Source organism: Clupea harengus, unplaced genomic scaffold, assembly GCF_900700415.2.
Source record: "Clupea harengus unplaced genomic scaffold, Ch_v2.0.2, whole genome shotgun sequence".
NCBI lineage: Eukaryota > Metazoa > Chordata > Actinopteri > Clupeiformes > Clupeidae > Clupea > Clupea harengus.
Window position 1 is genome coordinate 34,249 of NW_024879997.1, and position 6,322 is coordinate 40,570.

Below are 6,322 nucleotides of genomic sequence, written 5' to 3' on the forward strand. Positions count from 1 at the left end.
CCCATACCTCACATCACCTTGGCTATGAGATGCTTGAACACAGCTGATGCTGGTCTCGCTACCCTCCATCTCCATGCGGGCTGCACAAGGTACCTCATCTACCTGCATTTGTGTCTCACTCAACTCATCCTGGGTAAACGAAGGGTGACCTGGTGTTTCAACTTCAGAGAGGTCCAACTTCCGCCAGCGTCGTTTCTGTGCTTCAGAACGCTTCCCCTTTCGACCCATTCTTTCAAACTTTACTATGACAACTTCTACAACTAAATGAATTCGATGAGAACTGAATGTATTATGCAGTTTATTGCTTGCAGTACAAATATTTTCAGTATGATTCTTTACAGTATTCTCAAACAATACTACTGTTCCTTGTCAAACTATTTAATTTCAACTTCAATTCTATATAAAAATAGGCTACTGTTCAGTCAAATATAACTTATGGTTTAATGGCTTCCCAATATTCTTTTATGGTCACAATGAATACCTGGACTTGGGTAAAAAAAATGAATGGAGATCTGGACACAATTACGAAAAAATATAATCAGAATACACTCAACAGTAGCTAGGTCAATGTACACTTCAGTACTTGATCACCAATGATAAACAGAATGTTGACTTAATGTCTACTTCAAAATGTAGTGAACTTCTCAACTTCAGAATAGATGTAGCACTGTTCAGAAAATGTATGTCACACTCAGGGCCGGCGATTGCTATAGGCGAACTAGGCGACTGCCTAGGGCGACAAATGGGTTGGGGGCGCTCTCTAGTGTCGCCCTTGGACCTACTTCCCATCAGTCATAGTTAGAATAACAAGCAAATTAAAACATGTTTATTAATCATGATCATCCTAGGGCGCCCCTTCAGCTACACGTTTACTTGTCAACCTAATTTTTAGATTGAATTGATGGTTATTGTCGATAATTTCCAAAGGGGGGGGGGGGGCGGTTGCGTTAAGTTACGTTACGTTAGTTACGTTACGTTAGTTACGTGAGGGCTCCTGCACACTGCCAAGGTCGGGTGAGCGTGTCAGCTACGTGACATTCGCAAAAAAGAAGCGGTCTAAACCATCTGGAGCACAGGGATGAAAACGAAGAAAGGAAGAAGAGGAAAGAAAGCCAAGTATAGAGGTAAGTCTTCTCATCTCAGCCATTAAGGTGTCAAACGAAATAAATTTAGTATTTTGCATCACCTAATATTGGACGTTTCATTGCTGTCACTTAGGCTAGCTATAGCTAGCTAGCGACTGTTACTTTGCTAATTTGCTACGTAGGCTATTACTAGCAAACGTAACTTCACTGATAACCTACATGGATGTAAATGTCAAAAGACCAGTATCTGGATAACGTATGCTAGTTATGAAAAGTACAGTTGCTGTCTACATTCATTATAAATGGCATAAGTTCTGTTTAGTGAATTCACAACTAGCAGGTGCATACACACACAGTAACCATTTTGGGGATAGTGGTGGTGTTCACCCTTCTGTACAGTTCCTCCCCAGGAATATACTAAAATGTATATGTGTTTTTTGTTTTGTTTTGTTTTTATTTTTGTTTTAAATTGGCCAGATGCACTCAGGCACTTTTTGCAGAGGCCGGCACCTGCTGGAGAAAGGACGCCTGATTCGCCTCCCTCTGAACTTTGTAACTAGCCTACACAACTAGTACTATTGTTGCTGTTTTTGGTATTGTTATTATTATTAGCAATTATTACTTTCATAATCACATCACATTAATACTACTAATTGTAATCAGTAGCCTAATATTATTTAGCCTTGTAGCAGTGGTGGCAGTAATTGTAATTTATCTACTACAAGTTACATGGTCAGTTAAAATGTATTTGTACAATGCAGCTATGTGGTAGGATGATAGAAATGACCAAATGCAATTGTGTAACGAACAGCATGGATTAACTCTGTGTTTAAATACAGCTGCAGGACAAGGGACATCCAGTAGTACTAAAGTACAATAGAAACATGTTCGCATGTATTAAATACAATAGCTTGTTTTCTTAAAGAAGTTCAACCACATTCATGATCATTTCACTTATTATATTAAACACCGCTTGTTTGGCTATACAATATGCTTGAATACAGGTGAAGGTGAAGGGACATCCAGGACCACATCAAGCACTCAGGGCATAAAAGCACTTTTGTTTGTAGAGGGTATAGTTAGGGTGTAGAGGGTCATAATTTGCTTAAATTTCCTTACAGGTGCTTAAGAGTGTTTTGCACAGTTTATGGTTTTGCACAGTTTATGGAGTTAATTTAATCCTAACATTGAGTGTGTAATACATTATTTAAAATAATAAAAAAGAAAATGTTCTGAAACTATTCTGGTGTTTGTTGTCCATGCAACATTTATTGTTGAACTGCAATGTAGAATAGTAGAATTATAAGTGGGTGAAAAAACTGCTATGCAAAGTAAAGCAGTTAAGTTAATATATGTCTCTTCAGTGATGTTAAGTATTGTGTGTGGGGGGGGGGGGGGGGGGGGCGCAAAACTCAATCTCGCCTAGGGCAACCAAAGGGCTAGAGCCGGCCCTGGTCACACTGTCACACACAGACAATATCAATAGCAATGAGAAATGTTCTGTTGCAACTTTATATCACTGAGAATTGATTTATATCAATGGTAATGCAGAATGATAATTCAGAATAAGAGGTCGTCAAGACTTATGAGGTCGCCAAGCTAAAATTGAGGGTCGCCAAGACGTATGAGGTCGCCAAGCTAAAATTGAGGTCGCCAAGACATAATGATGTCGCCAAGCTACAATTGAGGTCGCCAAGACTATGAGGTCGCCAAGCTACAATTGAGGTCGCCAAGACTATGAGGTTGCCAAGCTACAATTGAGGTCGCCAAGAACATAAAAGGTCGCCAAAGAATATGAGGTCGCCAAACACATAAGAGGTCGCCAAAACACATAAGAGGTCGCCAAGTCTTGATGTGGGAAGTCTTGATGTGGGAAGTCTTGATAAAGGAGGTCTTGATAAAGGAGATCTTGATAAAGGAAGTCTTCTTTTTCTGTGAATAAGGGACAAAAATACATATTTATGTGGCAAGTTACTTGAAATGCAAATCTGCCAAACCTCATTAAAAAAAAAATCGGTGCACATCCTTAGTTAGACTAAAATCTCTCAATTAACAAGCAACATCTTCACGACAAAGCACTACCCACACAAACAGATATACTCATATATAACCAGTCAGGGATGGAAATTAGCACCCGCTATTTGCAAATTTGAGCAATCTACCCCTCCAAAATGGCGGGTAAACAAAGGGGGAAATTAACAAACATAATTAACGCTATTCAATCATTCTGTGGAAAGTGTTAACAGTTCAAATGGTCAGGAGATAAAAAGGTATTTTCAAGTTATTTCACTTACCGAGCATGGAATGCAAAGATACATTAATTTAATTTAATGTAGGCTAATATCTTTATTTAACAGCTTGGTGTTCACACTTACATTAGCTGTGGTATATTTACTTTGGCAAGGATAGCTTATTACGGTGTGTGTATGCCTTGTTGACTTACACTTATTTAAAAGGGAAGACTTATTTGCATAGAGGTCACAATTAGTCTGGAACAGGCCTAAAAGACAGAACAGAACAAATACAAAATCAGTTTCAAACACTTTGTAAACAAGCAATGCCTATAAATGTTTATAAGTATTTAATGTACAAAACATTATATAGTAAACTAGACAAAGAGCTTACTTGTCCAGACCAACATGAATCTCCAAGCAAATCTAGGTAGAAGAGGCCAAAATATTGGGAGGGTTAATGTACAATCATAAAATAAATAAACATCCCTTATAGACCAAATTTGCTTATTGATATTAAGTGATCAGAGTATCACTGTGCTGTCAGATTGTAACCGGGAAGGGACTTTTGTTTTGAAAATACAACTTTTATTGTGAAGCAGGAAGTGGTCCTCATGACAGGAAATACAGGAAGTCAAGTCACTTAAGCACAGGTAGTGTGAGTGTTTGGAAAGCATATGGTGACTGCTAATGGGGGACTTAACTTGCTGGCCACTACCAGGGATGCTACTGGTAAGACAATGTTTGATGTTATCTGGTAATCTATTGCAAAAGTGTGCTTTAGTGTTTGAGTTTTGTGGTAGTTTACATGCACTGTTGTTGTTTGTGTATTTGATAGAGGGCAGTTTGTGAGTGCTGTATTTTTATGTTTTGTTTCTTGTAAAGGTTTTCAACCTGAAAAGACGTGTTTGCTGAAAAGAAGTATTTTAACTCAAATAAAACAAAGAAGAATGAAGAAACCGTCTGAGTCGTTACCATTTTAACCCTGTTGATGGCCAAGGCCTTTTTCAAGTTTGGGCAGAAGTAAAAAAATCCCCTGATAACTTGACAATCACGGATGACCAATACTGTGTAATTTAATGCACCGTTTATTATTTCAAGCATAAATGATGTTGATCATTGGTGTCCACATGTGTAAGCGCATTAAATTGCCACACTACAGAAGTTGCCTCTGATAATGAAAATGCGATCATAGAAAATGTACTATGGTATGTGCTATAAGGAACAAGGTTACGCATTTTTTTTACAGGTTGAGTAATTACTACTGACCAAATTAAAACACCAAAAATGTTGCGCATAGGAGTCAATATTGATATGTCATTACAATGTGTATACCCATCAAAAAATACCAAATATATATTATTTTATCAAGTAATCATTTTAAGTAACCCAGGATTGGTGAAACAATGGCAAATATACTATGGTGTGTATATGCAATTCTTGATACAGTACAATCAGTGTATTACATATACTTACTTTCTTGAAGAAGGAAGTCTTCTCTTTTCTGTGAATAAGGGACAGAGGCACATGGCAAGTTATATGAAATGCAAATCTGCCAAACCTCATTAAAAAAAATGGTGCACATCCTTAGTTAGACTTAAATCTCTCAATTAACAAGCAACATGTTCACGACAAAGCACTACCCACACAGACAGATATACTCTTATCTGTACACCATTACAAGATCCTAATGAAAAACATCAACCATGTTATACAAATAGTCAGGGATGGAAATTAGCACCCGCTACTCGTCAAATGTGGGTGGATTTGCGAATTTGATCAACCTACCCCTCCAAAATGGCGGGTAAACAAAGGGGGAAATTAACAAAACATAATTGATGCTATTCAAACCTTCCGTGGAAAGTGTTAACAGTTAAAATGGTCAGGACATGAAAGGGTATTTTCAAGTTATTAAACTTAACCGAGCTTGGAATGCCAAAGATACATACATTTAATGTAGGCTAATGTCTTTATTTAATTAACAATAGCAAGGCTATTGTTTTAATTCTTTGTTGTAGCCTATACGTTCATTTTAGCAAAGTTTGCGAAGAGTTGCAAAGAATTAATTTGTGCCGACTACTTTTAAACAAAATGCATTTGTTTGATCATAGCATTTTGTTTTGAGTTCTATTGCTGTTTAAAACTAGGTCATTATATGGCTATTTAAAACATAAAACATTGCTAATATCTAATGCACACTAGTTTTAGCGGCTCTAAAAGGCAGCAATAAAAGTTATACTTGGGATTGATATTTCGGAACCACAGGGAAACCCTTTAACTATAAACCGTTAGCAACTATATAACACTAGGTGGAACAAACTAACCAGAGCATATAAAGACGTAGCTGTGGCTTCCACTACTACCTGCGGAAATAAATGACAAGAAACACAGTCTTATACATTTGGGTTTTGTTGCTTTTAACCCCGTTATACCGAACCGTGATGTCCATTACTTCTGTTTGACGACGACTCAAATAATGACGTTAGCTCACAGATGTCTACATAAAACCTATAATATTCCAGCAATGTCCAACCAATTTTTGCGTTAAACAACACAAAAAAGTACTTGAATGATATTTACATACATTGGTAACGTAAAGTTACGATTTCCTGAACGTTATCATTACCTCAGATAACTTATTGGATGACTATAGGTCTCCCGAGAAAATTATTGTTAGCTGACTAGCTTGTAAACGTCCTCTCACCTACTAGCAGCTAACGTTGCCTTTTTCCAAAAACAAAATCTAAGCCTGAAAACAGGCCAAAATTAGCCAACAAGTAACATGTAACTTCACTTTAGCATTATTTAAGAAACCATTAGACAGCCACACACGTCAGAGTGAGCTGTTTTTAAATGTGCTTTATAAATACATTTGACTTGACTTGACTTGACGTCGATGCTAGCTAGCAATCGAAATCATTTTAAAACACGTAATTAACGTTACATTCAACTTCAGACGTTACTTAAATGACAACTTACCTTGGCTGTGATACACCAATGAGATAT

General features: G+C 37.2%; 1 long non-coding RNA gene across 2 annotated transcripts; it reads right to left on the reverse strand.

Annotated features, from left to right (window-relative positions):
* Nucleotides 1-3,528: 3,528 nt before the first annotated feature.
* On the reverse strand, nt 3,529-5,128 carry LOC122131084. Of its 2 annotated transcripts, XR_006152015.1 has the most exons (3): nt 4,793-5,128; nt 3,711-3,742; nt 3,529-3,585 (listed from the first exon to the last, which is right to left on the reverse strand). It is a non-coding gene; the product is annotated as an uncharacterized LOC122131084 (long non-coding RNA). The 2 variants fall into 2 exon arrangements; XR_006152014.1 differs by lacking the exon at nt 4,793-5,128 and having other exon boundaries at nt 3,711-3,860.
* Nucleotides 5,129-6,322: the final 1,194 nt, after the last annotated feature.